General features: G+C 40.6%; 1 long non-coding RNA gene across 2 annotated transcripts in view; it reads right to left on the bottom strand.

Moving 5' to 3' along the window:
- The window catches only part of LOC105481435 (uncharacterized), a 133,141-nt gene that overhangs the window by 48,156 nt on the left and 68,242 nt on the right, over positions 1 to 16,743 (bottom strand). For both annotated transcript variants that reach the window (XR_986941.3, XR_011618300.1), the window contains exons 8-10: positions 13,286 to 13,434; positions 6,929 to 7,081; positions 1,354 to 1,506 (exon numbers count right to left, since the gene is read on the bottom strand). This is a non-coding gene — a long non-coding RNA (uncharacterized lncRNA). The remainder of the gene's footprint in view (positions 1 to 1,353; positions 1,507 to 6,928; positions 7,082 to 13,285; positions 13,435 to 16,743) is intronic.

Below are 16,743 nucleotides of genomic sequence, written 5' to 3'. Positions count from 1 at the left end.
AAGGCCTTAGACGAGAAAGCTAGGATTCCCAGCATGGAGCAAGCCTCTTCCACCTCCCCACAGAGAACTTCCCCAACAGGTAGTCCTCAGGAGAACACTGTCATAATGGCTTAGGGATTTGTTAAACAACATCCTCACGATGGCAGTAGGGCTTCAGATATGCAAAGAAGCCCTTTTCCAGAGCCCTCTTTTTCCGCCCCTCCTGTCTGAGAAAATGCCACCTGTAAACAAAGGCCCTGCAGAATGGGTGCCTTATATTTAGCCCAGTTTGCAGCCAGCTAGTCTTACTGCTGAGCTTTTTCTTTTGGTTTCCAGTTCAAATCAAAGCAAGGTCTAAACCACCCGCTCTCATCAGGAATCTTGTTCTGTATTAAAAGTGGATTACTGTGTACACTGTGATTTGGATCACACCAAGTGTGTGTTTTGTTTTTTTGTTTTTGTTTTTGAGACGGAGTCTCGCTCTGTCACCCAGGTTGGAGTGCAGTGGCGCATCTCCACTCACTGCAAGCTCCGCCTCCCGGGTTCACGCCATTCTCCTGCCTCAGCCTCCCACATAGCTGGGACTACAGGCGACCACCACCACGTCCGGCTAATTTTTTGTAATTTTTTTTAGTAGAGACAGGTTTTCACCGTGTTAGCCAGGATGGTCTGGATCTCCTGACCTCGTGATCTGCCCGCCTCGGCCTCCCAAAGTGCTGAGATTACAGGCCTGAGCCACCGCACCCAGCCACCCCAAGTGTGTATTTTAACAAACATTTGAGGAGAATGATTTTATTAGAATGTCACCAGTACTAAGCCTTTTTTTTTTTTTTTGAGACAGAGTCTTGCTCTGTGGCCCAGGCTGGCACGCAGTGGTGGGATCTCAGCTCACTGCAAGGTCTGCATCCTGGGTTCAAGGAATTCTCCTGCCTCAGCCTCCTGAGTAGCTGGGTTTACAGACGTGTGCCACCACGCCCTTGGAGTTTCACCATGTTGGTCAGGCTGGTCTCGAACTCCCGACCTCATGATCCACCTGCCTCGGCCTCCCAAAGTCCTGGGATTACAGGCGAGAGCCACCTTGCCTGGCCCAGTACTAAGTCCTATATCTCAACATTTCACGCCTTCAATATAAATAAAGGTAAATCTTAATATAGGGCCTCAGGAATATTACTTTAGTAAAGTAGACACTATCAGTTTTTTGTGGAATTTTTACAGATACATCACTACATGTTTCTAAAAAAAAAGGCCATGAAGAGACAAAGACACCAGAAACTATGGCTCCCCAACATTTTGCTCAATTTGTGTAAACATATTCCACTCAGCCATTTGCTTTTGGTTTCCATTGGCTATTAAACTGAGATGTAATCCACTCACCCTCATCAAGCATCTCCTCCTTTTAAGAACTTAGTTTCTGCACAACCAGGTCTTCCCATTTCTACTCTTACTCACTCAGCATCATATCTACGGTGTTTTATTATGATATCAAGTAGTCTTGTGGTATTCTGGAAAGACCTTAGATTTCCATGCCTAAGGAGAGAAGAAAAAAAAAAGCTTACCCCTAAGGTCTTGGAGAAGAGCAACTCTAGGCACCAGGCCACATGGTTCTTGTCCTGACTCCCTCCCCAGGTTCCCTGGGAGTTTTACTCCATATTCTAACCTAGTCATTAGGCCTTATATGTTGAGGGAGTGGTGGCTATTTAGTGGGGCTCTAACATAAGGGCTCAGATAGCTCTCAATCCTGACAAGACACACACAACCCTAGCTGAATGGACACAAATACAGGAATGACTATAAATCCCAATCAGATGAATCACAGGATTTTATCTCATAGTTTCGTCATTTAACATTGGAACAGAAATATTTTCCAGTGTCATTACAAGGCTATGACTTACAACTGTGTCCTACGTCTTTGTTGTGTATGTGTCTTACTGCTTTTCAGTTAGGAATCAGTCCTGTATTTTCTCATTAGTAATGAAGACATGGAATTTGCAAAGTGAAAAGTAACCAACTGCTGATGAAGAGAAATGCGACATCATAAAACTGCGTATTAAACACTGATAACCATTTCCATGTTTACTCCTATTTTTTCAGTATATAGATAAAAAGTTCTATATATACAGTCAACCACCACAATAAATTTACATTTTACTTGAATTTAGCCATACATAATGATGAAGATTAAAATTTTCACATCTGATTCCTGAGTTCTTGATATTCTCATAAATATTTGCAATATCTGAATTTTTTACAATAAAATATTTGCAAAGAACTTCTTCTTTGGACTATTCATCAAAACATGTTTTCAACTTGGACTTTTAAATCTAATATAGGTATATTTGTACATACATAAACATAGAAATATATATTTATATACAATATAAACATATGCATTTTACATACTTAGACCTATGAAAATAAGGATTTTTAATTATTCTCCAAATTTTATTACTAATTCTTACCTTAAAATTTTATCTCTAAAATCTCAAAAGAAGGATAAAAAAATTTAATAAATGATAGTTGAAATAGGCATCTCTCACATTCAGTCACCTAGATGTGTAACCTTAGAAAACTGTAAGATGGATGCACTCACAAAACTCACATGCAGCTAGAACGCTTCATTAGTGTCTCTGTTTATACAACAATGCATTAAAAATGTGAATTTGTTCACCAAAAATGCCATCTTCAAACATATACTCAGTATAACATCTACCATGATTAAAAATTTATAGCTTTGGCTAGGCCTGGTGGCTCACAACTATAATTCCCGCACTTTGGGAGGCCGCGGCAGGTAGACAGCTTGAGCTCAGGAGTTCAATACCAGCCCTGGCAATGTAAGTAGACCCTGTGTCTACAAAAAATAACCGGGCATGGTGGGGTACAACAGAAGCCCCAGGTACGTATAGGAGGCAGAGTTGGCAAGATCACCTGATCCCAGGGAGACTGATGCTGCATTGATCCATGATCATGCCACTGCACTCCAGCCTAGGCAACAGTGAGACAGTCTCATATATATATGTGTGTGTGTGTGTGTGTGTGTATATATATGTATAGATATATGGCATTTAAAATTTTGTAATATATCTCCAGACAGATATAAATACACACACACTTGACACTGTTTACTTTAAATATAATTGGATGCATAATGTTTGAAATTTGTACAAAGTCTGCAGTATCGCCTTATGCTCTTTGAATAAATATATCTACATCAATATATACTTTTGAGTGCTTGAAATTGTTTTATATTTTACTCTACAAGAACTTTAAGAAATTATAAAGCAGAAGACATATGGTAGGTCAAACATAGTGAGAAGAAATAATCACTTTTCCCTATGCACATATAATATGGACTTTTTAAAACTAATGTTCAATTTCCTCTGTAGTATAACTTTTTTTTGTTTGTTTTGCTATGTTTTGGTTTGATTTGGTTTTTTTGAGATGGAGTATTGCTCTGTCGCCCAGGCTGGAGTGCAGTGAAGTGATCCCGGCTTATTGCAAGCTTCCTGAGTAGCTGGGACTACAGGCTCCCACCATGCCTGGCTAATTTTTTTTTTTTTTTTTTTTTTTTTTTGTATTTTTAGTAGAGACAGGGTTTCACGGTGCTAACCAGGATGGTCTGGATCTCCTGACCTCGTGATCCGCCCGCCTCGGCCTCCCAAAGTGCTGGGATTACAGGTGTGAGCCACCACGGCCAGCGGTTTTTTATTTTTTTATTTTAGATACGGGGTTTCGCTATATTGACGAGGCTGACCTCGAACTCCTGACCTCAAGCGATCCTCCCATCTCGGACTCCCAAAGTGCTAGGATTATAGGCATGCGGCACCCGGCCACCTGGTAGTATTACTGTTCTAAACAAGTTTTCTTCACTGATAATTTGAGCACTTTTCTAATATAATTATAATGATAGGTTTAAAAGTATTGGCACTTCTTAAAACTGAGTTTGTAAAATTCATATAACATAAAATTAACCATTAAAATGTGTGAAATTGAGTGGCATCTAGTACATTCAAGATGCCGTCCAAGCATTACCACTACATAGTGGCAAATCATTTTCATTACCACAAAACAAAACCCCGGACCCATTAAGCAGTCATTCCGCATTGGGCTCTCTCTGTGCCCAGTCCCTGACAAACACTCATCTGCTTCCCCTCACTACTGATCATAACAATAAGTGGCCCTTTTCAACTTCCTTCTTTCACATAGCGTGTTCAAATTTCATGCATTGGTCATCTATCTCTTTGATATCTTTGTTGTTGTACCTGCATCCACACAATTTATCACCTTAAGGAGACAATTTTATGCCATGAAACTTGCTGGATCTGTAACTGTGTGAAGTAAATCATACCCAGATAGACTCAGTGAGGAGTGTATTTAATTTCTGAAAGAACAAGATTCCTGATGAACCTGGGTGGTTTAGGTCTCATTTTGTTTTCACACGGAGTAAAAAAAAGGAAAAATGCAACAGTAAGACCAGGTTGCACCAAACTGGACAAATCTCCAGGCAGCCATATTGGGTGGCGCCTTCGTCTCTGGGTGGCGTTTTTTCAGACAGGAAGGGCGGGAGAAAAGGGCTCCAAGATAGGGCTTCCTTGAAAATATGGAGTATTACTGCCACCGTGAGGAAATGGTTTAAAGACTCAATACGCCATTATAGCTTCTTTCGGGGAAGCCTGGCTATGGGGGAAGGTCTGATCTGTGCGAAAGTGGAAGAGGTTTGGGCTCCAGGCTAGGTCTTCTTGGCTTCTCCTGGAACTCCTGAAGAGAAACCTGGACATTGGCGATATCTTGGTGTAGAACCTGGAGAGTGAGGGACTTGGAATGAAGCAGCAGCTGCCAGGCGGTCCTGGCACAGGAAGTCGTGGGGCGGGACTTCGGTTCCTAGGGTGGGCAGGACTGCAGGAACCCACTCAAACACAAATGGAGGCTCTTGGGGACATCTGTCTCATGTAATTGCCCCTTGGAGCAAGAGTCAGCGGGCTTTCACGTGTTGGCATCTTGCTATGGGTCTTTGGGTCTCTGGTAGCATAAGTACCGTGCAAAATCAACAAGGGTATTCCAAGGGAAGTTTACAGGATTTGCTATTAGAACCTTCACTCTCCAGGTTCTATACCAAAATATCGCCAATGTCCATGTCTCTTTTAAGGCCTCAGACAAAAAGGCAAGGGCCCAAGCCTCTTCCACTTCCCCACAGACCAGTCCTTCCCCAACATGTAGTCCTCAGAGAACGCTATAATAACGGCGTAGGGATTCACCAAACGACTTCCTCGCGATGGCAGCAGTGCTGCAGATATGCCAAGAAGCCCTGTCTTTGAGCCCAGGTCTTCCGCCCTTCTTGTCTGAAAAAACGCCACCCATAGACAAAGCGCCACCAAACATGAATGCCTTCTGTTTTGCCCATTTTGGAGCCAGCTGGTCTTACTGCTGCACTTTTTCTTTTTGTTTTGCACTTGAAATCAAACCAAGGCCTAAACCACCTGCCTCCATCGGGAGGAATCTTGTTCTTTCAAAAATGAAATATCCTCATGACCTAGTCTGCGTGGGTTTGATTTACTTCAGAGTTGCAGGACCAGTAATTTCCGTGGCATCAAACTGTCTCTTTCAGGGGATAAATTCGGTGAATGGACACACAAAAAGGAGAAAAGGGCTGAAAGCATGGAAAATATCTTTCCCAGTAAACAATTTAAAAATCCCAAGCGGGAGGGTGCGGTGGCTCAGGCCTGTAATTCCAGCACTTTAGGAGGCCAAGGCGGGCGGAATGACTGAGGTCAGGAGTTGGAGACCAGCCTGTCCTACGTGGTGAAACCCCTGAAACCCCGTTTCTACTAAAAATGCAAAAATTAGCTGGGGATGGTGGCGGGCATCTGTATTCTCAGCTACTTGGGAGTCTGAGGTAGGAGAATTGTTTGAACCCAGGAGAGGGAGGTTGCGGTGAGCCAAGATCGCGCCACTGCGCTCCAGCCTGGGTAACAGAGCAAGACTGGTCTCAAAAAACAAAACAAAACACGACAAAGCAAAAAGCATCTTGGACCTGGCTCCCTGATCAGACATCCAGGGAGTTCTTCGTATTCTAAGAGCCTTCTGTAGTGCATTGTAGGCAACGATTTCGCATGAGTCATTAGAGGAGAAACCAGGTTACGCTCATTACCGCATGCCATATATAGTCCAAATGACATGACACTCATAGTACCTATGTTTAATTCCTGTCAACGTGGCTCAGAGTTTCATCTCATGGTCTCATCATTTGACATCAAAACACAGCATGTCACTATGTCATTACATATTCTTCAAATATTTCCTGAGAATTTATGGGGTGTGTGTGTTTGTGTTTGTGTTTGTGTGTGTCTCTGAGAGTTTTATAACTTGTCTTTTAGGTATAAGGATTACAGTACTCTCCAACTAGTAAATTAAAGCATAATGCTTGACAAAGATTAAGAAAAATCCATGTATTAATAATGAAGAAAACTGCTACCATACAACTTGTCAAGGCGACTCATGAACTTTTGGATTATTTCCATGCATATCTTTCAATATGTACATACATTGTTAATTTCATGCAAAAAATAAATGTGTTAAAAGTGGATTACTGTGCACATTGTGGTGTGGATAAGACCAAGTGTGTATTTTACCGAATCTTTCAGATGCGTGAATTCATTAGAATGTCAACAGTACTAAGTTTATATGTCAACATTTCACGCCTTCAATATAAATAAAGGTAAATCTTAAAATAGGGCCTCAGGAATATTGCCTTAAAAAAGTAGACACTATCAGCTTTTTGTTTGAATGTTTACAGATACATCACTACATGCTTCAATAAAAAGGCCATGAAGATACAAAGACATCAGAAACTATGACTACCTAACATTTTGCTCAATTTGTGTAAACATACTCCACTCTTAGTCATTTGCTTTTGGTTTCCATTGGCTATTAAACTGAGAGGTTATCCACTCACCCTCATAAAGTATCTCCTCTCTTTAAGAACTCAGTTTCTGCACAACCAAGTCTTCCCATTTCTACTCTTTTTCACTCAGCATCATATCTGCAGTGTTTTATTATGATGTCAAATAGTCTTCTCGTATTGGGAACAGACCTTAGTGAGCTATGCCTAAGGAGAGAAGAGAAAAAAAGCTTTCCGTTAAGGTCTTGGAGAAGAGCAAATCTAGACACCAGGTCATGTGGTTCTTGTCCCGACTCCCTACCCAGGTTCCCTGGCAGTTCTACTCCATATCTGACCTAGGCAGTAGGCCTTACATGTTGAGGGGGAGGCCAATATGTAGTGGAGCTCTAACATAAGGGTACGGAGAGCTCTCCAGCCTGACAAGACACACACAGCCCTATTTGAATGGACACAAATACACAAATGACTATAAATGCTAATCAGATGGATCACAGGATTTTGTCTCATGGTTTCATTATTTAACATTGGAACAGAAATATTTTCCAGTGTCATTAAAAGGCTGTGACTGTGTTCTGTGACTTTGTTTTGTATGTGTCTTATTGTTTTTCAGTTAGGAATCAGTCCTATATTTTCTCATTATTAACAAAGCTGTGGAACTTGCAAAGAAGATAAAAATAATCATATGCTGATCAAGAGAAAAGCAATGCCATAACATTGTGTATTAAACACTGATAAACAGTTCCATATTATGGGCCAGGCGTGGTGGCTCACACCTGTAATCCCAGCACTTTGGGAGGCTGAGGCGGGCAGATCACGAGGTCAGGAGTTTGAGACCGGCCTGGCCATCATGATGAAACCCCATATCTACTAAAAATACAAAAATGTAGCCGGGTATGGTGGCGCATGCCTGTAGTCCCAGCTACTCAGAAGGCTGAAGCAGGAGAATTGCTTGAACCCAGTAGGCGGAGGTTGCAGTGAGCTGAGATCATGCAACTGCATTCCAGCCTGGGCAACAGAGCGAGACTCTGTCTCAAAAACAAACACACACACAAACAGTTCCATATTTACTCCCATTTTTTCAACACAGAGACAAAGTTCGATCTATACAGTTTACACCTAATGTAAATGACGAGTTAATGGGTGCAGCACACCAACATGGCACATGTATACATATGTAACAAACCTGCACGTTGTGAACATGTACCCTAGAACTTAAAGTATAAAAAAACCCACAACAATAAACTAACATTTTAGTTGAATGTAGCTATACATAAGGTTGAAGAAAGTTTCACATATGATTCCTGAGGAGTTTTTCATATTCTCATAAAAAATTTGCAATATCTAAATTTTAGACAATAAAATATTTGCAGATAACTTCTTGATTGGACTATTCATGAAAACATAAGTACTCGGCCGGTTGCGGTGGCTCACGCCTGTAATCCCAGCACTTTGGGAGGCCGAGGCGGGTGGATCACGAGGTCAGGAGTTAGAGACCAGCCTGGCCAACATGGTGAAACCTGATTCTACTAAAGATACAAAAATTAGCTGGGCGTGGTGGCAGGCACCTGTAATCCCAGCTACTCAGGAGGCTGAGGCAGTAGACTCGCTTGAACAGGGGAGGCAGAGGTTGTAGTGAGCAGAGACTGTGCCTCTGCACTCTAGCCTCTGCCACAGAGTGAGACTCCATCTCAAAACAAACAAAAAATAAGTAGTCAATTTGTACTTTTAAGTATAATATATTTATGCACATATAAACATAAATACATATTTGTATACAATATAAACGTATGTATTATGCACACTTATACCTCTGAAAACTGACATTTTTAATTCTTCTCGAATTTTTATTCCTAATTCTTTCCTTAAAATTTGATCTTTGAAATCCTAAAAGAAAGATTAAAAAATTCAATAAATGATAGTTGAAATAGGCATCTCTCACATTCAGTCACCTTGATGTGTGAACTAAGAAAACTACAAGATGGATGCATTCACACAACTCACATGCCGCTAAAATGCTTCATTAGTGTCTCTGTTTATATAATGATGAATTAAAGACATGATTTGTTGGCCAAAAATACCATCTTCAAACATATACTCACTATAACACCTATCAGGATTAAAAATATATAGCATTGGCCGGGCACAGTGGCTCACAACTGTAATCCCAGCACTTTGGGAGGCCAAGGAGGTGGATAGCTTGAGCCCAGGAGTTCAAGACTAGTCCTGGCAATGTAGTGAGACCCCGTCTCTACAAAAAATAGCCGGGCATGGTGGCTTGCAATGGAAACCCCAGCTACTTAGGTATTGGAAGTAGGAGGACCACCGGAGCCCAGGGAGGTTGATGCTGCAATGAACCATGATCATGCCATTGCACTCCAGCCTGGGCAACAGAGTGAGACACTGTCTAAAAAAAAAAAATATATATATATATATATATATATATATATATAAAATACATATATATAGATGGCATTTAAAATTTTTGTAATATACCTACAGACAGATACACACACACTCAACACAGTTTACTCTAAATATAATTGAATTCATATTGTTAGAAATTTTGTACAAAATCTTCAGCATCACCTTATACTCTTTGAATATATCTACGTCAATATTTACTTTCAAGTGTTTGAATTTTTTTCATATTTTACTCTAGAACTTTAAGAAATTATAAAGCAGAAAACATACGATAGGTCAACCACAGTGAGAAGAAATAATCAATTTTCCCTATGCTCATATAATATGAACTTTATAAACTAATGTTCAAATTCTCCTGTAGTGTAACTGGTTCTTTTTCTTTCTTCTTCTTTTTTTTTTTCCCCTAAATTTTAGATATGGGGTTTCGCTATGTTGACCAGGCTGATCTCGAACTCCTGGCCTCAAACGATGCACTCAACTCGGCCTCCCGAAGTGCTAGTATTACAGGCATGAGGCACCGAGCCTGGCTGCCTTGTAGTATATCTGTTAAAACAAGTTTTCTTCACTAAAAACTTGAATACTTTTCAAATATAATTAATTATTCATGGAAATGATAGGTTTAAATGTATTGGCTCTTTTAAAAACTGAATTTGTAAAATTCATAAAACAAAAAATTAATCATTAAAATGTGTGAAATTGAGTGTATATTCACAATGCACTGCGAGCATTACCACTATCTAGTGGCAAATCATTTTCATTACCACAAAATAAAACCCCGGACTCATTAAGTTGTCATTCCCCGTTCTACTCTCTGCCCAGCCCCCGGCAAACACTCATCTGCCTTCCCTCACTACTGATTATCAGAGTAAGTGGCCTTTTTCGTTTTCCTTCTTTCACTTAGCATGTTTCAAATTTCTTGCATTGGTTATCTATCCATCTGATATCTATCTTCGTTGTTGTACCTTCATCCACCCAATTTATCACCTGAAGGAGACACTACGCCATGCAACTTCCAGGACCTGTAACTGTGTGAGGTAAATCATACCCAGATAGACTCAATGAGCAGTATATTTAATTTCTGAAAGAACAAGATTCTTGATGAGCATGGGTGGTTTAGGCGTCATTTTGTTTAAAGATGGGGGAAAAAAAAAAAAAGCGAAAATTCAACCGTAAGACCAGGTTGCACCAAACTGGACAAATCTCCAGGCAGCCATACTGGGTGGCCCCTTTGTCTCTGGGTGGCGTTTTTTCAGACAAGAAGGGCGGGAGAAAAGGACTCCAAGATAGGGATTTCTTGAAAATGTGAAGCACTACTGCCACCGTGAGGAAATCGTATAAAGGCATAATACGCCATTACAGCGTCCTTCCCGGAAAGATTCGCTGTGGGGAGAAGTCTGAACTGTGGGAGGTGGTAGACGCTTGGGCTCCAGGTCTTCTTGCTTTCTCCTCTAAGGCCTGAAGAGAGGCCTTAACGCTGGCGGTATCTTGGTGTAGAACCTGGAGTGTGATGGGCTTGGACTAAACCAGCAGCCGCCAGGCTGTCCTGGCACAGGAAGTCGTGGGGCGGGGCCTCGGTTCCTCCTGGTGTGGGCAGGACTGCAGGAACCCTCCCAAAGACGCATGGAGGCTCTTGCGGGCATCTGTCTCTTCTTCCTGTCCCTTGGAGCCAGAGTCAGCCAACGTTTTCGTGCTGGCTATGGATCTTTGGGTCTCTGGTAGCATCAGTACCGCGCACATAGAACAGGGTTATTCCAGGAGAAGTTTACAGGATTTGCTTTCAGAATGTTCACTCCCCAGGTTCTATACCAAGATACCGCCAATATCCAGTTCTCTTTTAAGGCCTTAGATGAGAAGACAAGGACTCCTACCTAGAATGGAGCCCAAGCCTTTTCCCCCTTCCCACAGATCAGACTTTCCCCAACAGGTAGTCCTTACGGGAAGAACCCTGTAATGGCGGAAGGATTTTTTTTTTTTTTTTAAACGACATCCTCGCGATGGCAGTATGGCTCCAGATATAGGAAGAAACCCTGTTTCAGAGTCCTCTTCTCCCGCCCTTCCTGCCTGAAAAAAAAGCCACCCATAAATAAAGGCGTTCCAAACCTGGATGCCTTGTATCTTGCAGTTTGGAGCTTGCTGGTCTTACTGCTGCACTTTTTCTTTTGATTTTCAACTTGAAATCAAACCAAAGGCCGGGCGCAGTGGCTCACGCCTGTAATCCCAGCACTTTGGGAGGCCAAGGAGGGCAGATCACCTGAGGTCGGGAGTTCGAGACCAGGTTGACCAATATGGAGAAACCCCATCTCTATTAAAAATACAAAATTACCCGGGCGTGGTGGCGCATGCCTGTAATCCCTGATACTCGGGAGGCTGAGATAGGAGAATCGCTTGAATCCGGGAGGCTGAGATAGGAGAATCGCTTGAACCCGGGAGGCGGAGGTTGCAAGATCGCGCCATTGCATTCCAGCTTGGGCAACAAGAGAGAAACTCCGTCTCAAATAAAAAAAGAAAGAAAGAAAGAAAGAAAAGAAATCAAACCAAGGCCTAAACCAGCTGCCCTCATCAGGAATCTTGTTCTTTCAAAAATTACGTAGTCTCCTGAGCTAGTCTGTGTTAGTTTTATTTGCTTCAGAGTTACAGGTCCAGTAATTTCCGTGGCATCAAACCGTCTCTTTCAGCGGATAAATTCGGTGGGTGAACGCACAAAAAGGAGAAAAGGGCTGAAAGCGGAAAAGATCTTCTCCTGCAAACAATTTTAAAATCCCAGAGTTCTTTGACCTGGCTCCCCTGTGAGACATCCAGGGAGTTCTTCCTATTCTGAGAGCCTTATGCGTCTTCTGTGGTGCATTGTAGGCAAGAATTTGGCATGAGCCACTAGAGAAGAAACCAGGTGATGCTCATCACTGCATGCCATATATATTCAAAGTACATATGTTCAATTCCTGTCAAGGTTACTCTGAGTTTCATCTAATGGTCTCATCGTTTAACATCAAAACACAGCATGTGCCCATGCCATCACATATTCTTCAAGTATTTCCTGAGACTTTATGGGCTGTGTGTGTTTATAATTGTGTGTTTCTCTGAGAGTTTTATAATTTGTCTTTTAGGTATAAGGATTACAGTATTCTCCAAATAGTAAATTAAAAAATAATGCTTGACAAATATTAAGAATAGTCCATGTATTAATAACGAAGAAAACCACTACCATACAACTTGTCAAGGCAACTCATGAATTTTTGGATTATTTCCATTCATATCTCTCAATAAGTACATTGTTAATTTCAGCAAAAAATAAATCTATATTAAAAGTGGATTACTGTGTACACTGTGGTTTGGATCAGACCAAATGTGTATTTTAAGAAACCTTTGAGGAGCACGAATTCATTTGAATGTCCACAGTACTAAGTCTTATTTTTCAACATTTCACACCTTCAATATAAATAAAGGTAAATCTTTTTTTTTTTTTTTGAGACGGAGTTTCACTCTTTCGCCCAGGATGGAGTGCAGAGGCACAATCTCAGCTCACTGCAACCTCTGCCTTCTGGTTTCAAGTGATTCTCCTGCTTCAGCCTCCCAGGTAGCTGGGATTACAGGTGTGTGCCTCCACACCTTACTAATTTTTGTATTTTTGGTAGAGACAGGGTTTCACTATGTTGGCCAGGCTGGTCTCGAACTCCTGACCTCGTGATCGGTCAGCCTCGGCCTCCCAAAGTGCTGAGATTATAGGCATGAGCCACTGCGCCTGGCAAATAAAGGTAAATCTTAAAATACAGCCTCAAGAATATTACTTTAGTAAAGTAGACACTATCAACTTTTTGTTTGAATGTTTACACATACATGACTACACATTTCAAAAAGAAGGCCATGAAGAAACAAAGACACCAGAAACTATGGCTACCCAATATTTTGCTCAATTCATGTAAACATGTTCCCCCACTTAGCCATTTTCTTTTGGTTTCCATTGGATATTAAACAGTTATGTAATCCACTCACCCTCATCAAGCATTTCCTCTTTTCAAGAACTCAGTTACTGCACAACCAAGTCTTCCCATTTCCACTCTTACTCAGCATCATATCTGCAGTGTTTTATTATGATGTCAAATAGTCTTATAGTTTTGGAGACAGACCTTAGGCTTCCATGCCTAAGGAGAGAAGAAAAAAAAGTCTTACCCCTAAGGTCTTTCAGAAGAGCAAATCTAGGCACCAGGCCATGTGGTTCTTGTCCTGACTCCCTACCCAGGTTCCCTAGGAGTTTTACCGCACGATCTGACCTAGTCATTAGGCCTTATATGTTGAGAGGGAGGGCAATATTTAGTAGGGCTCTAACATAAGGGTTCGGGTAGCTCTCCAGCCTGACAAAACACACACAGCCCTAGTTGAATGGACAAAAATACGGGAATGACTATAAATTCTAATCAGATGGATCACAGAATTTTGTCTCATGGTTTCATTATTTAACATTGGAACAGAAATATTTTCCAGTGTCATTAAATGGCTATGACTTAAGACTGTGTCCTATAACTTCGTTGTGTATATGTCTTACTCTTTTTCATTAGGAATCAGTCCTATATTTTCTCATTAGTAACAAAGACATGGAACTTGCAAAGTAAAAAAGTAACCATATGCTGATGAAGAGAAAAGCAATGTCATAAAACTATATATTAAACACTGATAACCATTTCCATATTTACTCCCATTTTTTCAATATACAGATAAAAAGTTCTATGTATACAGTCAAACACAATAAATTTACATTTTAATTGAATTTAGCTATACATAAGGTTGAAGAATTAAAAGTTTCACATCTGATTGCTGAGGAGTTTTTGATATTCTCATAAAAAATTGTAATATCTGAATTTTAGACAATAAAATATTTGCAAAGAACTTCTTATTTGGACTATTCATGAAAACATAAGTTCTCAATTTTCACTTTTAAATCTAAAAAATACATATACATATATAAATACATATAAATATAATAATTTTCTTTTTGAGATGGATTCTCACTCTGTCTCCCAGGCTGGAGTGCAGTGATGCCATCTTGGTTCACTGCAACTTCCACTTCCCGGGCTCAAGGGATTCTCCTGCCTCAGCCTCCAGAGTAGCTGAGACTACAGGTGTGCGCCACCACGCCTAGTTAATTTTGTATTTTTAGTAGAGACGGGGTTTTGCCATGTTAGCCAAGCTGGTCTCGAACTCTGGACCTCAGGTAATCTGCCCGCCTCGGCCTCCCAAAGTGCAGGGATTACAGGAGTGAGTCACCGTGCCTGGCTAAAAAATATATATATTTAAACATACATAAACATATAAATACATATTTATCTACAATATAAACAGATGTATAATACATACTTATACCTCTGAAAATTAGAATTTTCAATTCTTCTAGAATTCTTATTCCTGATTCTTACCTTAAAACTTTGTCTTTAAAACCTTCGAAGAAAGATAACAAAATTCAATAAATTGTAGTTGAAATAGGCATCTCACACATTCAGTCACCTAGATGTATAACCTAAGAAAACTGTATGACCAGGCACAGTGGCTCATGCCTGTAATCCCAGCACTTTAGGAGGCCGAGGCGAGTGGATCACGAGGTCAGGAATTCAAGACCAGCCTGGCCAACATAGTAAAACCCCATCTCCACTGAAAATACAAAAATTAACTGGGAATGGTGTCGCATGCCTGTAATCCCAGCTACTTGGGATTTGTTTGAACCGGGAATTTGTTTGAACTTGGGGAATTGTTTGAACCGGGACCCGGAAGGCAGAGGTTGCAGTGAGCCAAGATCATGCCACTGCACTCCAGCCTGGGCTACAGAGTGAGACTCCGTCTCACAAAAACAAAAAACAAACAAACAAACAAACAAAAACAAAAAGAAAGCTGTAAGATGGATGCATTCACACCACTCACATGCAGCTAGAATGCTTCATTAGTGTCTCTGTTTATATAACGATGAATTGAAGATATGAATTTGTTGGCCAAAAATGCCATTTTCAAACATATACTCATTATAACATCTACCATGATTAAAAATGTATGGCATTGGCCAGGCATAGTGGCTCACAACTGTAATCCCAGCACTTTGGGAGGCCAAGGCAGGTGGATAGCTTGAGCCCAGGAGTTCAAGGTCAGCCCTGGCAATATAGTGAGACCTTGTCTATACAAAAAATACAAAAAATAGGTGAGCATGGTGGTATGCAATGGAAGCCCCAGCTACATAGGAAGCAGAGGTGGGAGGACCACCTGAACCCAGGGAGGTTGATGCTGCAGTGAGCCATAATCATACCACTGCACTCCAGCCTGGGCAACAGAGTGAGACACTGTCTAAAAAGTCATACATACACAGCATTTAAAATTTTGTAATATACCTACAGACAGATATAAATACACACACACTCGACACAGTTTAAATATAATTGGATGCCTAATGCTTGAAATTTTGTACAAAATCTTCAGTATCACCTTATACTCATTGAATATATCTACATCAATATATACTTTTGAGTGCTTGTAATTTTTTCATATTTTACTCTAGAAGTTTAAGAAATTATAAAGTAGAAACCACACGGTAGGTCAAACATAGAAGATATAATCACTCTTGCCTATGCACACATAATACCAACTTTTATAAATTAATGTTCAAATTCCCCTGTAGTATAACTGTTTTTTATTTATTTATTTTTTTAAATTTTAGATACGGGGCTTAGCTATGTTGATCAGGTTGATCTCGAACTCCTGGACTAGAGTGACGCTCCCATCTCAGCCTCCCAAAGTGCTAGGATTAGAGGCATGAGGCACCATATCAGGCCACCTTGTAGTATAATAGTTAAAACAAGTTTTCTTCACTGATAACTTGAGTACTTTTCAAATAGAATTAATTATTCATGGAAATAATGACAGCTTTAAAAGTATTGGCACTTTTTAAAACTGAGTTGGTAAAATTCACATAACATAAAATTAACCATTAAAATGTGTGAAATTCAGTGGCATTTAGTACATTCACAATGCAGTGCAAGCACTATCTCTATCTATTGGCAAAGCATTTTCATTACCACAAAAGAAAACCCTGGACCCATTAAGCAGTCATTCCCCATTCCACTCTCTGCCCAGCCCCTGACAAACATTCATCTACTTTCCCTCACTACTGATCATCTCAGTAAGTGGTCTTTTTAGTCTTGTCTCTTTCACTTAAGGTGTTTTCAAATTTCTTCCATTGGTTATCTTTTTGATATCTCTCTCTCTCTTTTTTTTTTTTTTTTAAATGGAGTCTTGTTCTGTTGCCCAGGCTCGAATGCAGTGGGGCAATCTCGGCTCACTGCAACTTCTGCCTCCTGGGTTCAAGCGATTCTCCTGCCTCAGCCTCCCCAGTAGCTGGGATTACAGGCACATGCCACTACACCCGATAATTTTTGCTTTTTTTTTTTTTTTTGAGACGGAGTCTCGCTCTGTCA

The sequence above is a fragment of the Macaca nemestrina genome, chromosome X (genome assembly GCF_043159975.1).
Source record: "Macaca nemestrina isolate mMacNem1 chromosome X, mMacNem.hap1, whole genome shotgun sequence".
In the NCBI taxonomy this organism is placed as follows: domain Eukaryota; kingdom Metazoa; phylum Chordata; class Mammalia; order Primates; family Cercopithecidae; genus Macaca; species Macaca nemestrina.
The sequence above is the reverse complement of the archived record's forward strand: the minus strand, read 5'-3'. Positions and strand labels throughout refer to the sequence as shown.